Source organism: Protopterus annectens, chromosome 3.part0 (assembly GCF_019279795.1).
Source record: "Protopterus annectens isolate FY-2018-M chromosome 3.part0, PAN1.0, whole genome shotgun sequence".
NCBI classification, from domain to species: domain Eukaryota; kingdom Metazoa; phylum Chordata; order Ceratodontiformes; family Protopteridae; genus Protopterus; species Protopterus annectens.
The window spans coordinates 1,438,393,013-1,438,416,485 of record NC_056731.1 but is presented as its reverse complement, the minus strand read 5'-3'; positions in this window follow the sequence as shown (position 1 = coordinate 1,438,416,485).

The window sequence follows — 23,473 nt, the reverse complement described above, 5'->3', positions numbered from 1 at the left end:
GGGTTGTAAACAATCATTTCAAAAATTTGTACATTAAAGCATGTAAACATAAGGTGGTAAGAAATAGTAATAGTAACAATAAATACTATATAAGTAGCCATAAATAATAATGACTTATAATAAATTATACTTAATAAATTCATCTTTTAATTGCTTTCACTTTTAATAGGCTACTAATTGATAAGCTGTCATTCAACCCTGGCCAGGGTACAGCATCACGCCATAGTTGCCAAATCAGTTCAGACCTTTCAAGGAGGTATGGCCAGGCTGCCGCCCTCTCCATTGATCTATGAACTTCAAGAATAATAAACTTAAAAGAACGTCCATCATTCAACTTGACATTAAAATCACAACCATCCCTAATGTTTCTCACATGTTCACTGATCCTATTTTTAAGTTTATGTTCAGTTTTACCGACATAAAAACAGGTACAATGGGAACAAATTGCACAATAAACCACTCTTTCAGTTGTGCAACACACCTTCCCGGTAATTTTAACGTTAATATTGCTAACGATAGTCTCATCAACTTCCAAAATATACAGACAAAATTTACATGTTCCACATTTGAACATTTGTCCGTTAGTAGGGGGCAAGTTCAGATGTTCAAATAGATGTTTCAAATTAGCTCTCTTCCTAAAGATACACACAGGTTTTTCCCCAAGGATATCCAGCAAGGCCTTTTCACCAGTTAACAGATTCCAATTCTTACTAGGTATCTCTTTAATCCGAGAGGCTTAACATAAAAAGGTGGTGGAAAAACTACACTTATAATTAACCTGCTGACTTACAGGTTCCTTATTAACAACATGTCCACCATGAAAATGAAAATCAGCTGAATGAAAAATAAAATCAAACTATTCCCTTTTATGATGTGTTGACTAAATAAAATTAAAACCTAAACCCTACCACCACCACAAGATCATATTTGTGTGCTAGCACTAACATATCCATCCCCTTGGCCGTAACCTAAACCTGCACATTACCTTACAAAAAACACTTTCCCTAACAACACCACTAAACAACATACTTGGATACACACTCACACATCACACACATACACAATAGTAAAACTATTTCCTTACCTGACCTTTACCCCAGTCCTCTCGCTCACTTACAAAATAATAAAGATATTCCCTTGTCTTACCCTTACCCTAACCATAACACATAAACACTCACACATAAACAATTCTAACCTACTTGCCATCACAAACATGTCCCTTCAATAATCTGGACTTAAGCAATTCCTGACATTGATATAACCAACATTTGAGTTTGATGTAACATCACTGCAGTTTAATCATTCAAACAAAGGAATGTTCAACTAATTTAACTGCAACATTTTATATATATATATATATATATATATATATATATATATACATATACATACATACATATGTATACATATATACATTTATACACTGTGTATATATATATATATATATATATATATATATATATATATATATATATATATATATATATATATATATATATATATATATATATATATATATATATATATATATAATATATAAATACATTCACACACACACACACACACACACACACACACACACACACACACACACACACACACACACACACACACACACACACATATAAACTGATAGAGTGTGTGTGCATTTGTGTACATATATGTAAGTATATGTGTTAAATATATATATATATATATATATATATATATATATATATATATATATATATATATATATTTATATGGGTCTGGGAGTATTCACTGAAAGCACATTTCACTGAAAGTCAAATGACTGTGCACAAATCACTGAAAGCTCAATTCACTGAAAACTCAATTCACTGAAACACACTTCACTGAAAGTTATATGTGGCCTTTTCCCCATTGTTGTGCGACCCTGGAGTTAGTATATATAGTAAGGGGGGGTGTAGCCCTCCACATATTTTGGATATATATTAAGTTCAGAAAAGAGTAATTTATTGGAATTGCAAGTATCCATGTATATTGTTCAAAATATTAAAGATTAGTGAGGGGCTATGCCCCCCACCCCCCCTTACTATATATACTAACCTCAGGGTCGCACAATAGTGGGGAGAAGGTCATATATAACTTTCAGTGAAATGTGTTTCAGTGAAGTGTGTTTTCAGTGAATTCAACTTTCAGTGAATTGTACATAGTCAAATGTGTTTCAGTGAAATGTGATTTCAGTGAATAGGCATAGACCCATATTAATATGTATATACATATACATATAAATATATATATATATATCTATATATATATATATATATATATATATATATATATATATATATATATATATATCTGGGAACACTTCACATAATCGAATTACTGAAATCTCGAATTTCATATGGTCGAAACCATATGATCAAGATTTCAGTAAATCGAATATGTAAAGTGTTAAAAAATAAAGACCTTACTTATTTTAAAACGTTACGTGCACACAGAGGCAAGGATTCCTGTACGGTCTGTGTGAACGTAATGTTTTTATCTTTTCTGCGGTGTTGACAGGAAGTGGGAAATCTCCCTTTTTGCGCTTCTGCATACAGCGCAAAATGGGAGATTTCTCTTCCCCAGTGTAGCGCGATCTCGGAGTTGGTATATTTAAGTAGGGGGTGTGTGGGGGGCACAGAGAGGCGAAGCCCCCCTGCAAAAGCGGTGTTTGAGGGTTTTTTTTTTTTTTAAGGTTTCATTTCAGAAGTTCGAATTTCCAAAACTCGATCTTTTGGTCTCGAGTATATGAAATTCGAGATTTTGGGGATTCGAGCTTCTGAAGTGAATCCACATATATGTATATATATATATATATATATATATATAAATATATATATATGCATATATGTTGCAGCTCATAGGTTCATAAGTTCATAGGTGTATACTAGGCTATCTGCCCGAGGGCATTTATAAGCCTAGCCAGAGTGTGTTGGCTTTCACCACCCCATTGATTAATTAACTGAGCCTCTGTCAAGCAGAGTTAATGAAGTGATCCCAGGGTGTACTTTCTGTTACCCATCCGCTCGTCAAGGCTTCTCTTGAAGAGTGTTAGTGAGGGGTTCTGCTTAATGTAGTTAGGAATTTTGTTCCAACGCATGGGGAGTTTCTTTGACAGGAATCTATCCCAACAGCATGTTCTATTTATTGTCGTGGCGAGGTTTAGCTTACTAGAGTGTGTGGTTCGCAGTGACTTGGATTTCGTTAGGTGGAACATGTCCATCAATTCTGAGTTGGACATGGCTTTGTAAGTCAGGCAGAGATCACCTCTGAGTAAGCGATATGCCACTGAGTACAGCCAGAGTTTTTTCAGTCGGGCTGCATAGGACATATGTTTGAGGCCAGTAATCCTCTTGGTGAGGTGCTTTTGTGGTCTTTCAAGCTGTTGGAAATGTCTTGTGAGGTACATCCTAAATGGGGCATTGTAATCTATGATGGGTCTGATGAGTGACGAGTAGAGGGGCACTATAACCTCTTTATTTCTAGATGCGAACCCCTTAGTAATTAGATGGGCCACATAGAAGGATTTCCTAACTACTTTGGCAATATCATTGTCAAAGGAGAGATTACTATCTACCTGGGTCCCCAGATCTCTTATTACCTCTTCTGTATTAAGAGGGCTGCCGGCTATGTGGTAATTCGTGGGTGTTTTTTTTTTCCCAAACGGGATGACTATGCATTTTTTGGCATTTAGCTTGAGGCCATAACTTTGACACTAGGTGTCTGTCTCAGTAAGGCCATTTTGGAGGATGTCCGTGTCAGCCGGAGAGTCACTTATGGCTCCCAGTTTGCAGTCATCGGCGAACTTGGTTAGCCATAGTCCTCCTGTGTTTGCCTGTACTTCTGAGAAATATATGCTGAACAGTAGGGGTTCCAGAACTGAGCCTTGTGGGACACCGCTTTTGACTGGTTTAGAGTCAGACCTGGAGCCCGCTATTCTTACCGTGTGAGTTCTGTCTGTAAGCCAGTTGGCAACCCATCTTGTGATGTAGGTGTTTATGTACAGGCTGGTGAGTTTTTCTATAATACCCGAGTGAGGAATGGTGTCGAACACCTTGGTGAGATCAAGGTAGGCTGTGTGAACCACCTTTCACTCGTCTATGGCCTTGGTAACTGTCTCGAAGAAGTCAACCAGGTTTAGTAGGCATGATCTGCCCTTAACAAAGCTGAACTGGTTTGGGTCAAGTGTTTGGAGGTTCCCAATGTCTTTGTTAATAAGCTCCATGATGATGCGCTCCATAGCCTTGCAGACCTGGCTAGTCAGGCTTATGGGGCAATAGTTACCAGGGTCAGTTGTAGTCCCTCCTTTGTGGAGCAGAATAACCATTGCTGTGAGCCATTCTATGGACACATGGCCTGTGGAGAGGTTGAGGTTGAACAGCGTGTTTATGTGGGGGGTTAGTTCATTCTGTAGTTTGTGCAAGACGCAGCCTGAGACACCATCTGGCCCCATTGATGCTGTGCTTTTGGCTTTTGAAAGGGCTGTTTTCACCTGTGCTTCTGTGATTTCCAGGACACTACACTTTTCTGGTATTGTTGTGGGCCCTTTTGAAGGTGAGAGGGAGGTGAAGTTTGCACTTAATCTATCTGCCAGTATGTTGGCAATATCAGTAGGTTCAGTATATTTTGTGCTATTTTGCACTATCTCAGAGCATATCTGCGAGTTGCCACTTAGATTCTTGACATAGCTAAAGAAGGCATTGTGGTTATCTTTTGAATCCTTGGCTATTTTTCTTTCGAAGTTAGCCTTGGATGATTTTATGAGGGACCTTAGTTTCTTACTGATACTGATCATGGATGTCTTTCCTTCTTGGGATTTGCTTTTTTTCTGAACTAATTTCCACCTTTTGTTGTATAACTTGTTTATGGCAGGGGTCCACCAGACTGGTTTCCTTCTCTTAGGGTAGTGAGTCTTGGTTTTCCTAGGGATGGCACACTCCATGCATCTTTGTAGGTGCTCAGAGAGTGCAATTGTAAAGGATTCTTCATCTTGGGCAGTGTTATCCTTTAGCGTGGGGGCTGAGAAACTTACCACCTCTGCTTTAAGTAAGGTGAAGTTTGCTTTAGAAAAGTTTTTCACTGTGGTTTCCTTGGTTGGGAGTGGTGGTGGGGTGTGGACATCCAGGGTGATTAGTTTATGGTCTGATCTAACCAGTGACGGACTGACCTCTGGTACGGAGCATCTGTCGTCCATGTTGGTGATGACCAGGTCCAATATGTTGTGGCCTCTGGTAGGGGAGTTTACCAGCTGATCCAGGGCATTTGAGCTGATAAATTCCAGGAAGTGCTGAGCCTGGGAGTTTGTACTCAAGTAGTTTTCCCAGTTAATGGTAGGGTAATTGAAATCTCCCAAGATCAGGGTGTTCAGTAGGACCTTCGTGTTTTCCATTGTCTCCAGAAAGGGGAAGTGGTGGTCTTGGGTCATGGAGGGTGATCTGTAGCAGGCCACAATTTGCATTGCAGATTTGCCTGATGTTAGTTGCACATGGATGATTTCAGAGATATCATGCTGCGCCACTAACCTGGAGGTGTGGGTATCCTTGATGAATACGGATACATCCCCTCCTTTTGTGTTTTGCTCCGTGTTCTGTGGCCAAAATGTGTGGTATGAGTTGTAGCCCAGTAGTGCTGGAGTGGTCTCTGGAGCCTTGAACCAGGTTTCAGTTACTGCACAGATGTCGATGTTCTCCATACTTTGGAGTGCTTCAAGCACATGCATTTTGAGATTTAAACTCCTGGCGTTGAGTAGCATAACCCTCAATTTTTTACTTGTGCTGTTTACGGAGGTGGGTTTGAATTTTGAGCCTTGCCTAAAAAATGCACTATGGGGGCAGCAAGAGCCTTGGGCAGTATTCAAAAGCCAAGGGATGACAGGTGCAAGCCATCTCTTGCGAAGCAACATGGCGTGTCGAGCATGTCATCCCAGGCTGACAGACACTGGATCCCCTTTGAATGACACCAGAAGCTTAGTCAATTGTTGAATTGATAATTTTTTCTTTATACTAATGTATCATTCTTGGTGAGGGCAGGATGCTACTCAGGGTCAGGGTCACACCTGCCTGGGCTGCATGATCAGAGAGCTCTTCCATGTCTCTTTTCATGTAGTCCAGGGAGGTACGGGGGAGGGTGGCCTAATGGTTAAGGTGTTTGTCTCACAAACACAAGGTGCAGGGTTTGAGTCTCACAAGGGACAATTGGCTAGGCTTAAAATGGCTTGCAAGGGCAGTTAGCTTAGTATAAACCTAAAGGTACCTAAAAAAAAAGGTAAGGCTCAGGTCATTCACACCAACATAAACAATGACAGAGTCATATTTGTACTTGTTCTGGAGTGACTAGAGTGCTTGAAGTATGTGGTGGATTCTGGCTTCTGACAAGCAGCTAACAGTAGCCTTCAACTTGTCCAGCCTAGTGAGTGGGGCATCAGTGTGCCTGACTATTGAGTCACCTATTATTAGTGTGTTAGTTACGTTATTTCGCCTTAAGGGCTGTGATTGTGCGGCACATTAATTTTGTGTTTTATGTGTTGTCTGGTTTGTGACGGGAGGTACAGGTTTTGTGGGTGTCTGCTTTGGAGCTCTCTGATGCTTTTGCAGGTTTTTATTTAGAGCCTCTGAGTATGATTTTGTGCATTTATGTGTATTTTTTGCCAGTGCTGGTTTAGTAGGTCTATGTGAGGCTGGAGGTGTGGTGCAAGTGTTAACCTTCTCCTCATGACTGTCTGTTCAAGTCTTGGGTGGAGATACCTTAGCCTCCAGTTTGGCTGTATAATTGCATCTCTCACATATGTTAGTGTTTTGTGGTAGGAGGAGAGGTCTGTCTGTGTACATGAGGCAGTTGTAACATTGCCTCAGGAAACCGAGATTCACCAGCTGGACTGGAGAGTACACCTGAAGTTGCCCTTTGGTCATGCCTGAATAGTAGGGTGAGCTACTTAGTCACTTGGCTGGTGAGGGGTGGATAAAGAGCCTTGCCCTGCTGGGCAGTCAAGTGTTGGGGTATAGTAGTGCTTGCTATTAGGTCTGAGCAAGTGCTGGACTGTAGGTTGCTTTTTTAGTGCTTAGGTTGAGAGTTAGATTAGTTTCAAGTGGAAAACTGAAGAGGAGACTTAGTGGAGCCGGGAATAATTTAACCCTAGCTAACCGGTGCTACCCGGTGCACAAAACCATGCAACGCATTTTTTAAACTACTAACTTCTGGGCTGGAACCACTCCTCCAGGGACAGATGTCTGCTCAAAGTTCCCCTCTCTCACAGGTGAACAGAGAAATTTCCCTCTATCCAAGTAAGGTATGGGCAACTCAGAAACTTGTAAAACAGCCCTGCATTCAGCACTAGCCTGAAAAATGGACTATACTAGCTTAGAAAGGTGGGAAACAAGAAATGTATTATTATTTTTTTTTTTTAAAAGATAAGGCAAAAACAGTAAAAAGTACACTTAAAACAGCTTTAAATGACTACAAGCAATCAGAAAAGGCTAACGCACTTTAGTGTGTAGCCTACAACAGTTAAACAATTTGTTTAAACAAAAAACAACTTTTTAAAAGTGCAGGCAGTCAAATAAGTACAATATGTGAAAAAAAACAAGCTTTTAAATCACAATAAGTGCTGGAAAGTTAGCGTTTTGGTGGAAAACAGTTAAGTACAGCAAGAAAATACAGAAAACTGATACTCAATCACTCCAAAGTCTATCTTTTAAGCTAGAAGGTTTATATAAGTTTAAGGCTTTCTAGTTTTTTCCAGTAGGTCAGTTACAGGAAAGATGAAGTGCAGATGTGGTCTTTTAAACCAGAAAGTTGAAAGAGATGGACAACTTCCCAAATGGTCAATAAACTACAATTCCTGGGCCAAGAACCACTCCTGTTGTGGTAGGCAGGTTACCTAGTACTTACCACTCCCACTGATAAGCTAGAAGGCTGCACTCCAACACAAAGGCTTTTGGGGCTCAGAAGCTTACAAGCAGTCCTGGATACAGCAAATCTATACCTGGACTAGACTAGTTATGAAAAAGGTGGGGATCAAGCACAAACACGGGCTTTAAAACCAGAAAGTTGAGAGAAATGGAAAAAAACTGCCCAAACAGCCAATGCACAACAATTTCTGGGCCAGAACCACTCCTCTTGTGGTAGATAGGCTACCTAGTGCTTACCACTCCCACTGATAAGCTAGAAGGCTTCCCTCCAGCACAGAAAGGCTTGCGGGGTTCAGAAGCTTACCAACAGTCCTGGATACAGCAACTCTGTATTTTGACTAGACTAGTTACAGAAAAGGTGGGGAACAAGCGCAAACACTGGCTTTTAAGCCAGCAAGTTGAAAAAGATGGAAAACTGCCTAAACGGCCAGTAGTTACAATTTCTGGGCCAGGAACCACTCCTCTTGTCGGAGATAGGCTACCAAATGCTTACCACTCCCACTGATAAGCTAGAAGGCTTCCCTCCAACACAGAAAGGCTTGGAGGGCTCAGAAGCTTACAAAGAGTCCTGGATACAGCAAATCTGTACCTTGACTAGACTAGTTACAGAAAAGGTGGGGAACAAGCGCAAACACAGGCTTTTAAGCCAGCAAGTTGAAAGAGATGGAAAACTGCCTAAACAGCCAATAAACTACAATTTATGGGCCAAACCTCACTTTTCCCATGGTAGATAGGCTACCTGATGCTTACCACTCCCACTGATAAGCTAGAAGGCTTCCCTCCAACACAGAATGGTTTGGGGGTCTCAAGAGCTTACAAACAGTCCTGGATACAGCAAGTCTGTATCTGGACTAGATAAGTTACAGGAAAGGCAGGAAACAAGCTAGGATTTTTTTTTTTACAGAAAAGCAGCTAAAACAGCAGTAAATTCAATTCAAATGCAGTGTAGGCTAGCACACGTATATCAATATTATGGCAAATACAGTTTAATTAAATGCAATTAAACTAACAAATGACTAAAAACAAGTGCAGAAGGCATTAAATTAGAAGGCTACTAGCAAGCAGTAATAAGTGCAGAGTAAGAACAACTGAACAGATAGCCAGCAGAACAGCAACTAAGACAGTTACAGTAAGAGCAGCTGAATATATATATATATATATATATATATATATATATATATATATATATATATATATATATATGTATATATATATATATATATATATATATACATATATGTGTGTGTATATGTATATATATATATATATATATATATATATATATATATATGTGTATATATATATATATATATATATATATATATATATATATATATATATATCTTTTTTTTTTTGGAGGGAGGGAACACAGCAGGATTAAGAGGCTACAGGGATTGTCATTCTCAAATGCTCTCTTTGTATACAGTAGGAGTGCCTGAAATCAAAATATGATCTCACTGCACTCAGTTGACTGAGCAAATGAGATAAGCCCAGAAGGAGTATCCAAATACAAACTTATAAGAGGGGCGGGCAGTTTCAAAGCCACCAAGATTAACACCAAGACAAGAACAGGGAGGGTGGGTGAGAGAAACAGTGGAGACACAAGAGACAGAAACAGAAACAATACAGCACCACTATAAATAATAGGCAAGTGTATAAATACAACATAGTGCAAGTTAAAGTGGCAAAATGTGTACTTATCAGTTTGAAATGGATTCTAACTCTGCACAGCAAGTCTATCAGCTTTCCAATAGTACACCGAAATGCAATCTGTATTGGAATTACAATGAAATACACCTCAGGCAATGACTAACAGCTAGGATGTGGGCTGGCTCAACAACTCCCTCCCTGAAACTAGCCTGAGCTACCTTGAGAAAAAACACAGTGGAGACACAAGAGACAGAAACAGAGACAATACAGCACCACTATAAATAATAGGCAAGTGTATAAATACAACACAGTGATAGTTAAAATGGCAAAATGTGTACTTATCAGTTTGAAATAGATTCTAACGCTGCACAGCAAGTCTATCAGCTTTCCAACAGTTCACCAAAATGCACTAAGTTCACTCAAAATACATAAAACACGTTTGACTGAAAAGCTTTTCAGGGTAAAAAACAATGAAAGAACAAACATCAAAAACACATTAGATTGAATGCTCAAATGACTGAATGCTCATTTTTATAGGGTTTGTACACTGAAGTATGCAAGAAAATGAATGTTTGACTAAAAAGGCTATAGTCATTAGTGTGCAGGACTGAGTGTCCTTGGATTAGGGTTAAGGTAAGCATTAGCTAATTGGATAGACTTACTGTTTTCCAAGATTACTGTTATATATATATTCTGTCTCCTTTTGCCTTGTGTATTTTTTAATCCAATGAGTAGGGTTAGATTTAAGGTTTGGGTAAAGTTATGTTTAGTTTTAGAGTTAGCACTCATGAGCAAGGTTGCACCGGGGAGTGAAGTAACTGCCTTCCGCCTCCCAGGACAGTCTGTCAGTAGCCAACATAAAATTATCTCTGCAACTGGAACATAGCTGACTGCTACTGTTTGGACAGAAATATCATATGGGAGCTTGTTAATTACTGTTTTCCTTGGTAAGCATTTGAAATGTTGAGACCCTGTAGATCGAGTACTATATTACCAATATTGAATGGCCAAAAGTTGAGACTTACATAAACTATGTCTGAGATGACATTTCTTAGAATATTCCCTTTTCTCTGAGGTAAGGTGATTTGGGGTGAGGGGGTGCAGAGGGGGCTTGACCCCCCCCCCCAGAAAAAGAAGTTTTAAGGAGAAAAGAGATTTTTTCAAGATTCTCTCTTCAACAGATTTTCAGTTTTTTGTTTGGCTTTTCAGCACTCAGCATTTCAAGTGCTGACATTTTAATAGGGAGCCGCCATCCTTATCTTTCATAAAGGAGGATACCTATCCCAGTGGACAAAACATTTTTGGTAACACAAACAATTCATGCAGTGAGGATCTTTCAGCATCTAACTGGGGACACACTAGGAGTTTCACACGTGGGAGCCTCATGATTTGTTCTCTATAGCTATCATGCTGATGCATGTGGAGGAACAGCTGTGGTGCCCATGCAGAGCAAAGAATCACAATTATGTAGGAATTTTATGATATATTTAATTTCTCAGAGGTCCTATGGGCCAATGAGAAAACCCATATTGCGACCAGTGCCATACCTGGCCTACATGGTATCCAGTATATCAGTCGGACTGGTTTCTATTCCTGCTGCCAAGTGGTGTCCAATACACGGGATAATATATTTGATGTTTCATTGTGTCATCCAGGCAGTTATCTTGATTCCCGCATCTGGAATATATACAATTTATATCAGTGGTTCATATGGGTGGACTTTCTATTGGGTTATCTAATTAATAGTACACATACTGCCAACTGGGGTGGCACAGTAGTGTAGAGGTTAAGTTTGTAGCCTCACAGCAAGAGGTTCGGGGGTACATTTCTCAGCTGGCATGTCTTCTCTGCAGAGTCTGCATGTCCTTCCTGCATTCACGTGGGTTTCCTCTGGGTGCTCCTACAGAAATGAGTGCTGAAAGGTGCTCGTTGCCCAGTGTACCACATGGTGCATGAACAGGAAAGAGAGAGAGGGATTGCCAACTGAATAGCCCATAATGGTCTAACTACATAGGTAGCAGACCATTCATAATGGTGTTTGCTATTCTGCATTTCATGTGATGCTATATGCACACTGGAGCCATGGCTGATGACCCCCATCTGCAGCTACCAGAGAGAAGCAGAGAAGGAATGTAAATGGCACAGACAAGGAACATTGTTGAATGTGTGCTCAAAATGTTGAAGTGTCACTTCTGCTACTTGAATGTTTTCAGTGGGGCACTGCATTTCACTCTATAGGTGTACAGCAAGTTTATTTGTGGTATATGCCATGCTACACAACAATGTGTTATATAAAAATTTATATCAAAGGGAAAGTATGGCAATGTCTGTCAGATGTACCAGCAGCAAAGGAGGAGCAAAACTGAGGAATAAAAAGATGATGAGGCTTTGGCGGGACTCCATACAAGGCAAAGGCAGGCACAATATATTGTTGCACTGGTGGTGAGTCATTTGGTTCACAATTATGGGCCATAAAAGTAAAAATACATAACAAAAGCCAAAGAGATGCATGAACTTACATAACCAGGCTATGCAGTAGAGTGCATGGACAGGTCACATTGTGCAATAGACATTACCACACCCATATGATCCAGAGAGGAGTCGGGCAGCAAACATCATCATTTACACAGGTGGGAGGTACAGTGACATAGTACAACATTGCTAGCATAGGTGGAATGGTCATAGATGGTGCCTTCTATAAGCCTGCACATGGTTAAGGTGTTGGAGAGATAGCAGGGATCATATCCACAGATCATAGTTGAAGATCTAGGAGTGAAAACATGCTGTGTGGGAGAAACCATAGCATGCGGGCTGTTTATGCAAGATTTGTAGATACACTTCCTGCTGTGTGGTCATGTCAGGTGGCTGGTTTTCACTATATGTTGTCTATCCAGGGGTATGTGTAATTTGAAGAGCATCTCCTTGGATATTGACAGTTGTGGAACTCCATTATCCTAAGTGAGGATGCATCAGGTATGCCAGCAATGATGCTAGACTGATATCATGCATATCACTGTCAGATTTGGAAATGACAATGGAGGCAAAAGTGTGTTAGTGATGCCCACATGAGCATCCATAGCCAAGGATGGGGGCAATGGTTGACACAAACGAATATTGTCCATGTCAACTTGTGTGACCATGGCCAGGAGTGCAGATAATGGTATAATCAGAAGTATGTCATTTACATCCAAATGTGTGGTAATGGCTGGAACTGTAGTCAAAAGTGGAGTCAGCCATGTGTGCAAAGCTGATGTGCACACTATCACAGTGTAAGTTTCTACTAACATTGTAATGCCTGCAATTTAAAAGCAGCTGCAGGAACCCAATAATGGCTAACATGTATGCTGCCATTCCATACAATAGTTGTAGGTATTTACAAAGGCCATGGACATCTGTATGGTGGTCAAGCAGCACTCTGAGCACCCATCTGTAAATGCATTTATTTGTGCCTGTATCACAGTCTTGCATATTTGCTGATAGATGTCTGGGACAACAATATAATAAGATAGCTTAACCATGAGTAAGCCAATAAATGTGTGACCTCCACTACTGTGCATCAGACAGACAGTTACATAAAAATACACATAGGCTATGAGTACATCTAAGCTATGAGCTCATACATAACTACTGTTGCAGTATGTATCCATTTATGTCCCTGAGTATCAAAATGTGGTAAGATATATGTGAGCAAGCTTTGCAGAAGTGCTCATTAGTGTTAGCTTGCAGTCTCATGTCACTCAACTTACATGCTGCATGCTCCATAGGCAGATGGACAGCTGTAATCTGTGACGCAGGTGTTTGTAGTTGAAGATGTGATATTTCTGGGTAACAGCAAAGCCCACTGTGAAGTCTGAATATATCAGGTAGCTGCACTAACAATGTACTACAAGGCTGGTATTTGCCACTACTCATCTGGGTGATCACAAAGAGACATTTGGGCAATCCTGACCAGTTGGGCTCTGAAGTCCAATGTGTCCCACCCAAGTAGTGTATTGTCTGTTTCATCACTGAAGGTTATTAGGCACTGCTCAGCCTTTGTTAGCTGAAAATGTGTTTTGGCAGTGGCCCCAGTGGTAAACCTGTGTGCAGCTATGTCTTGTGCCTATTCTTTGCAAAGAAGATCATGTTGCTGACTGTCCTGCTCACTACCAGCACTGTGCCACTTTGTCTATCCTCAACATTTATTTACTGCACTATTTCTTGTCACAGCTTATCTCAGAAAGCATTATGTGCCAAATTGTTCCCATTATTCTCCTCTCATGTGTGCGGAGGGCCTGATGAAAAATATTTATCTCTTGTAGACTGTATTTTTTGTTGTGCTGCAATTCATTTGGTGCCACAATAACTCTAGTACACCAGTGGGAATCCATATCAATCAGTATGTGCAAACAGGGCTGTTAATGTTTGAGAACACCCACCGTCTCACTACCCCTAACACCCCTGTGGTAGGTACTGCCTTGTGCAGCACAATGACATAACTGCTGTGACACTACACCAGACTGTGTTACGTGTTGGCATGTGGTCTTCATATGCTGCCCCTTACTGCATTGCTTACAACATATTTGCCCTTAGAACTCCATGTCCAGCATCTTTTTCATGTAGGCATGAAACATTGCCTCCCTCTGCTTTGTCTGGATCCCCAGACCCTACACATAGTATATTAGCCCCCTTACATTTTCTCATGGTCTGTTTGGCTGTCTCCACCAAAGGACTATGCTCTGTATTCCAGGAGTGAGAGGCAAGGATGGATGTTCCTTGCCACAGAAACAGTGACTGTCCCACTTGTTACCCGTGTGCTTCCAGTTTGGAACCCCCTTTCAGCACTGAAAAATTTCTTGCCTCAAACATACAATTGAAACCCAGTTGAGGTATAAACAAAAGCAGTGAACAATCAAAAATATTTTTAACAACAAAAGGAGTAACATTCAATGTAGTGTTAAGTTCTTCAATTTAAAAAAAATAGTAAACTTCTTCAGAACACACTGAAGTTAAAAATTTCTTGAGTTGAATATAATCACAGCTGAATTAGTGTATGTGAATCAATCATCAACAAATAAGATGCAGCTAAAAACAAGGTACAAAAATACACTATACACTAAAAAACATGAATTTAATAACTAATAAATGATGTGCTGTTAAAAATGAGAAATGCACCATAACTTAACAAATATTATAAACATTTAAACATTAAGAAACATACTAGAATTATTTAGAAATATTTAAGAAGCGAAAAACTTCACTTTGCAATGTTTTAAAAAATTGAATACTTATAAATAATTTATGTGTAAATAATTTTGGCACATACATTACTTTATTAATATCTAAATGGTTTAGTATTTGTTGTATTATAGTATATTTGTGTACTTTGTTTTTCAGTGTGTCATTTGCTATAGGTTGGGTCACATAATACATTATGGCTAGTGTGATTGTATTTAATTTGAGAGGTTTTTAATTTCAGACTCTTCTGAAGAAGTCTAGTGTGTTTTTTAACAAAAGTGCTTCGCACTATATAAAATGTTGCTGCTAGTTCTATTGAGTGTTTTTGTTGGTACAACATTTCTTTCCTGTTGTAAAAAAGAAGAAATGCAGCAACTCACACAGCAGATGTTAAATAGACACCAAATACCAATGGGTATAAATAAATGAAAATTTTAAGCGCTTTCACATTAAGAATGACAATGCTTCATCAAACCAAATAACAATACTACAAAAACTTCAATATAAAGCCATAAAACTCCTCTCAACAATGAAATTAATTAAAATCAATTACCTGTGTATGTGACTCACAAACATCCCTCACTATTAAACCTCTCAGCAAATTTGTCACACACTGATGACATCATCATCATGAGGCTATCTATCTATCTATATATATATATATATATATATATATATGGGTCTACCTGACATTGCCAACATTCCAGAATGCCGACAACCATATGGCTAACACCATATGATCGATATTCGGACTGCCAACAATGCAGAACTGGCATCTCACTATAGTGCAGAATGGAAAGATTTCCATTCCTGCACTGTAGTGCAATCTCGGAGTTGGTATATTAAAGTTACAGGGGGTGTGGGGGGGGGAGCCCTCCACGGGTGGTACGCCCCCCTGCTAGCAGTTGAAAGGAAATTTTGTTTTCCCTTTACATGGTCTACTTAACAATGTTGAGATTTCAGATGTCAGTCATATGGTGTCAGCCATATGGTTGTCGGCATTCTGAAATTTCGGCATTGTGAAGTAGATCCATAAATATATATATATATATATATATATATATATATATATATATATATATATATATTTATATATATATATATATATATATATATATATATAGATAAAAGTATACAAGAATACATTCCTATAAAGATGTTTCATTAAAACATCATGTATTCATAAAATGAAAATAATAATAAAAAATAATGAAAAAACAAATGAGTTAAGGAACGTGCCTTTAGAACTGGTTTAAGGGAAAGCATTTCATTTAACCCAGGAAATCTATAAGACAGTAACTCTAGGATCCAGCTCTGTTCTCTTACTTCAGTTTTGTTTCTCAAGTCACCGCTTCTCATACCTAACTTCACAACCTCCAGAACAAAAAACTTAAAGGTATGTTGTTGTCCTAAGACAGAAACGTGTAGCTAGAGCTTTGCTTGTCTTATTATGTGTAATGTCTCTGAGGTGTGACAAGTTTGCTGAGAAGTTCAGTAGTGATGGATGTTTGTGAGTCACATACACAGGTAATTGATTTTAATTAGGTTTGTTGTTGGGAGAAGTTTTATGGCTTTATATTGAAGTTTTTGTAGTATTGTTATTTGGTCTGATGAAGCATTGTCATTCTCAGTGCGAAAGCACTTACCTTTATTAAATTGTCATTTATTTATTACTACCCATTGGTATTTGGTGTTTATTTAACTTCTGTGTGAATCGCTGCATTTCTTCTTTTTCACAAGTGTATTTGTGACACCATCTGACCCTTTGTTTTTTTTTCTTTCCTGTTGCCTGTGTCATAGTTGTGTTGGCAATGGAAGTTCGAACGTCATATGGTCGAAGCCATATGATCGAACTCTTAAAAGTTCGAAAAGCTAAAAAAAAAAAAAAATAAACAACAGAATAAACCTACCTGACCATTTTAAGCAGGGGGAAAGCCCCCCATGCACCCCTACACCCATCGCTCTTTAAATATACCAACTTCGAGAACACTCTACAGTGCAGGAAAGGGAAATCTTCTCATTCCGCACTTTACAGAGATCTCCATTGAAATGTTCAAACTTTTAAAAGTTCAATCATATGGTATCGACCATATGACATTCAAACTTTTAAAAGTTTGATAACGTAATATACACCAGTTGGCAACTCCTGCCTCAACACAGTCTGATGTATATCTGTGAGGTCCATTGCTGTATTCATACAACAGACATTCTGGTGTAACAGCTGTGTGTTTCAGCCCTAATCTTCCATGCAATGTTGTGCATATTATCATTACTCCGGCCTGCTGTCAAATTCTCTGTTTTGTTTTGTTTTCTGCAGTACCCTCTGTTTGTTGCAGTCTGTCCATTCTCACAGCATAGCAACTACTCTGTTCATCACAGTGTTATGCTGACTGAACTTAGTTATTAAGTCAGTGAGGCAATATAGCACAGTGTTCTTTGAAGACTGCCAATAACAAAATGCATTATCATCCTTATTCTTCACTATGAGATCTGGTAATCATTCTGCTCATATGCTGTGCCTAATTAAGGGGTAGTAGGCTTTATAGCTGGGCCATGCAATTGCATTGCAGTAACAGGCACAAGCTTGTTTTACCCAATAAACCATCATGGCCCTGTTCTGCCATGTAGGTCATGGAGGGTGTACACACCTATGGGGCATGGCCATACATCTTTAACTCTGCCCCATGCTACTGACAATATAATATCACAATAGAACACTAGGCTAGGAAACCAAGGAGCTTTATTAAGCCTAACCATGCTTCCAAATAAAATTTGCTAGGCTTTTGTTCCCATGCGGGTATATATACTTGGGAATGGGTGACTTGAGCATTTACAGGTTTCCTCTCTCTAATTGAGACATAACTGCCAGACAAGGGATATATTTAAGCTTCCCCATATACTGATCCAAGTTTCCCTTGAATTAGTGCAGGCATGAACTCAGCTTCACATAGATGGGGAGCCTCTTGCAGAGAAGGGGATCCTCTGAGACACATACATGGCCCTTCAACTATTTTTGTTGCAAGCAAAGTTTAGGTCCCTGGATCAGGTGTTCCTGATGCTGTTTGTCTAACAGATGTGCAACAGTTTCATTAAAGCTGGACTGAAGCAGGCTTTGTAAGCCAGGCATAGATCATATTTCAGCAGCCTGGAGGATACTGAATATAAGGACAAAGCTTTGAGTCAATCTGCATAGAACTTGTTGCCCACACCATCTATTATTTTTTGAGAGGAGTCTTTGAGGACACTCCAGATGTTGCATATGCCTAGCCATGTACATACTGAAGGGAGCACTGTATACAATGATTGGCCTTATGAGTCCAGAGTACAGCAGACCAATGATATGTTTTGATCCAGTTGCCATTCCCCTGCTTATAAGTTGTGCAAAATAGAATGATTTTCTTACTACAGTAGACACACGATGGCCAATTGCCAAATCACTGTCTATATGCATTCCCAAATCCCTGACTACAGAGTCTACTTTTAGGGGTGTATTGTCAATGTAGTAGTTTGCTGTGGTAACCACCTTTCTGAATGATACTATGATGTAGTTTTTGCCATTGAGGTTTAGATTATCACCCTGGCACCAGGGATGTGTCAGGCCTCCAATAAGGACATTTATGTCTTGGGGAGATTCAACGGCAGCAAACAATTTGCAATCATCTGCAATCCTGGTCATCCAGAGGCCCTTGATGTTAGTGCTGACCTCAGAGAAGTAGATACCAACCAGGAACGTCCCAAGCACTGAGCCCTGAGGCATCATACTAGTAACTAACTTTTTGTTGAGGAAGACTACCTTATTTTAACTTCTTGGGTTCTGTCTGTAAGCCAGATGGCTATCCAGTGGGTGATACCTAGTTTAGTGAGCTTTTATTCAATGTCTGAGTGAGGTATTGGGTCAAATGCCTTGCCAGGTGGAGGTAGGCAGTATGCACCATTTAGCCCTCTTCCATTGCTCTGGTTACCTTCTCACAGAATTCCACTAGGCTGCATAGGCAAGATCTACCCATTATAAATCCAAACTGATTTGGGTGCAATGTTTGTAGGTTGCTTATTTTGTCATTTAGGATAACCATTATTATTCTATTCACAGTTTTGCATATCAGAGAAGTCAGGCTTATGGGATGATAATTCCCACCTTTGTGCAGCAGGATAACTGTTATAGCCCTCCATTCATTTGGCACAAAGCCTGTTTGGACTATTACCAAAATGAGGAAGGCTGTTATCAAAACCAGTATATGGTTTTTGAACTGACTAAATAAAGAATAAATTGTTGGACTGGGTTTGGATAATGCTGGCCTTTGTTTTGTTTTTTTCGTGTTGCTGGTTGCTTTTTCTCATTAACTTTCACATACCTTGCAAATTGCTGTTGTTGTATGATAGTTAAAGTGCACCATTTGTATGGTGTTAGGTTGTATGGGGAGCACCTCCAGTACATTTATGTATGTATGGTTTTCCTGGGTCACAGAAGATGATCTATATCTTGCAAGTATATGGCATGGTTAATTTGAATGTGGAGAAGCTGAAGAGCATCACACTGACAGGTCAGTCTAGAAGTGTCTGTTTTTAATGTAAATAGACACAACTCTATCTTTTGTCCCTTGCTGTGCAGTAGTTGGTTTAAATGTGTGGAAGACATTGTAGCCCTGCACTGCTGTGGTGATCTTCAAGACTTTAAACCATGCCTCAGTAACTGCACAGATGTCTACATTCTCCAGGGTGAGGAGAGCTTCTTGTTTAGACTACTGGTATTTAGCAGTAATACCTGCAGTTTTCCTGGGCTTGTTTAGATCTGTCGGTAAGTTTATCAGGTTGGCAATGCCTCAAAGAAGCAGTATGGGGTAGACAAGGTTTTAGGCAATAATCAAAACCCCAAAAGGGCAAGTGCAGACCATCTCTGGCAAAGCAGTATTATCTGTCAACCATATCCTCCCAGGATGACAAATATTGAACCCCTTTCGATTGACACCATACTCTAAGCAAAATGTTACTCAATTATTTTCTGTCCATATTATGGCACCATCCCAAGAGCAGGTAGAATGCTGCTCAATGCTAGGCTGATACCAGCCTGGAACACATATTCTGAGAACTCCTTCGTGTCTGTCTCCATGTAGTCTAGGGAGGTATATCTCGTTTACACCCACATGGACTATGATTGAGTCATACCGGTACTTGTAGTTCAACCTAATGCGTGTGTGATCTGATGGATCCTGGCCACTGACAGACAGCTGACTGTGACACTCTCCTTTCTTAGCCTGGGTGAGTGAGACATCTCTGTGTCTCACAATGGAGTCTCCTGTGGCCAAAACATTAGGTTGTGCAGTGCTGTGCATTATCGGCTTAAAGACTGAGACATAGTAGGATGTGGCCATATGTGTTTTGTTGTTTTGTGTTGGGTGTTGATTTTGTGGAATGGTCTAGAGGTTGCTGAGAATACCTTTTGTTTGAATAGTGTCTGGGAGGTCTTTGTGTTTTAATGCGATTAGATTTAAGAACCTCAGCATATGTGGGTCTATGGGTTTGGTTAGCACTATGTGAGGTGATTCTAGTGTGTGTATTACTGACAACCTGTTTGTTATTGTAAGTGCATGTATGTGAGAGCCTTGCCTCCAGTGACATTATGTAACTATGTCTCTAACACTCTCTATAGGTTTGTTTAAGAATTAATGTGGTTGTCAGTAAACATGAGACAGTTGCTACATTGCCTCAAGATGCCCACAACCACCAGCTGGTTGCACAGATCGCAGAGAAGGGCACATCCATGACTATGCATCCTTGTTTCTTGCCCAACAATGATATAATAAAAGTAGATTTAGAGCCAGTTAGCTTGGAAGCTGTAAGAGTATAGACCACAATCAGGACTATTTAAGGCTAAACTCATGGGGAAGCTCTTCAGTGCACAACTAGCTTCTTTGTGCACATTGTACAGCCACAAATTGGTATTGTACTACTGCTCTGTTCGTAAATGCACATCATGTGGTTTCTGCAATGTGTAGTATCATTCCCCAGTATCACATTTTATTCTTGGACTTAACCTTATCAGTGGACATGGCATCTGCAGGATATGAGTGCAGCAGGACTCCTGCATGGTACAACATGGAGACTTAAATCTTTCTGCACCTGTTGCACATGTAGGACAGGGAACAGCTGAATAATGTTACAGGAGCCATTATTGTATAGATATAGGCTGCTTCTAAGGTCCATGGTTATCCTGTGCCCATTAATGTGCTTTTTGTATTTTACATTTGATGAGGAGATAACAGAAAACTAGCTTGCATGCCATTGGATGTAGGCCAGGCTTTCCCAGTTCCAAGCACAAGTGTACTATATTGCTGTCAGATTTGTATTTCTGCTTCATTTGCTTACCAAAGCTTACCAAAGGACTATCCAGTTCTGCATTGTTGTTTAAAAGTTAACCACTGCATATTTCTTCACTCCATGTAGGACTGATGCATATTTTTAAAAACATTTCTAACTATGCTGCTACTCTCAAATGTTGCCATTATTCCTGACACTGCTACCTTCATGCCAGCTCTGCTGACCCTGGATGCACCACTCCAGTTAGGCTGTTTTTCTCCTTTGGAGTAATTCAGTAGTTTATTGATTGTTGCCTTATAGGTATGTGATCCTCATTGCTGCATGATCATTGCTGTTGTCAAAATTCCAGTCATAATGCATTTATATCTATGCCACTGTCCTCCACTGTGACAGTTATTACTGAAATAACATGTGTATGACAACTCTAATGAAGCTGTTTACCAGTGGAGTAAAGTTCATTTCCCATTTGGACCTATACACCAGTCATAACTTGTAACTTAGATTGCTAGCTTGAGGCATTCTGTGTATGGTAATGTGCCAACCTGTGCCTCCAATACTTATATTTGCCACACTGTGTATGACAACTCAACATACCCTTGTTAACCACAGAGCTGATCAGTGAATGTGTTTAGTTTGGTTATTTCTTCTTTACTTTATTTTCCATTGTACACAAACTGGCTACCACCCTAATGTGTACCACCACCCTTCATACCTATGACAGCAGCACAGTCAGTCTTATCCCCTGGTGTTAGCTCCTGTCTTATCGCAGGTGTTCCCTAGTCATTTACATAAACATTTATCAGCTGAATGCTTTTTTTCCCCTTCCAGGTCCTAACTTAAGAGAGTGTACCACATCATACTGACCATTGTTTGTATCCTGTTCTGTTTCCTCTGTCATATTTCATTTTTATTATGTTTCTTCTATTGTCTTGCATCTCTGAATTTATGTTAATTTGTCTGCAGCATCAGCTGTGGAGCAGGGACCAGTGCAGCAGCAGACACTATGCCATGCTCCTGCCACTGCACCACATGCTGTGTCCCTAGCAGATCCTAGGCCAGCTTCTCTGCAAGGTGACAAACATTATCCTGTGGGACCTGACCTGAAGGTCTTAATGATGGCTTCAGTTGCTGCTTCCTTGGTGGGTGGCACTGGTGTGAGATACTGCAGGTGATCAGATCCAAGGTGGACCACTGGCACGATAACCTGGACTGGCTTCCTGGAGTGCATACAACTGACAGAGTCACATAGTAACTTGGCCCTAACTATCTGTCCATCAGTAGTAGAGCTGAACTGTGTTCTCATCCATAAAGGTGATTGACTTTTGGGGAAGTTCCCCACTGAAGAGGCTCAGCAGCCTATCCTCAACACATCCTACTCTCAGCAAGGTGTTCCCCTCCCTTGTGTGTCACTTAGCTTTCTGTATTCATTGTCCAATCCACTGCATCTCCTGTTGTCCACCCACTGTCAGATGGTGCCTCTCCACTTTGCCCCCCTTTTGTAGATCTACTTTCTCCATAATCTTTGTTTGAGTAGTATTTTTATGTATTTGCCTGTGCTGCCAATCCTATACTTTCCTTCTTACTCACATTTCCCCCATGATTCCCTCCTCCTCAACCTTTCCTCTTTAAAAATGGGCAACTGTCACAATAAAAAAGGCTATTCTCTTTCCCCTACACCATGCAAACGTTTACTTCTCATTGTCCTCTGCATTCCATTCCTTGCTCCTTCCAATCCCATCACCCCATTTTCTTCACATTTATACAACAAAAACATCTGGCACTTTGCTGTATTTCTTTTGTCAGCTGTAGCCATGTGGTGTATATATATATATATATATATATATATATATATATATATATATTGTAGCCATGTGGTGTGTATATATATATATATATATATATATATATATATATATATATATATATATATATATATATAGATAGATAGATAGATATAAATATATATATATATATATATATATATATATATATATATATATATATATATAGATATGTGTGTGGCACTTTGATGTGTGCGTGTGTGTATGCTCATGGCAGCGATCATGCCTCATACAAGATGATGGACTCAAGTCATAAGAACTATAACAGCTTGTTATGGTCTCTTGCATGGTGATTGTCATTTTTGTAAACGTATGACTTCATTATACAGCACTGTCACTGGCAGGTCTGGGTTATGTTAGTACCTAGGCATTCTTCATCCACATCGAACAGCACCACATAGTTTCTATCATGCTGTTGACCACAATGTGGTCATACTTTACTTCTTTCTGAATAACCCTCCTCGAATCACATTCCTGTTTGGTAAAGCAGCTTAATTTGACTGTAAGTACATATTCACTTGCAGTTTAAAAACA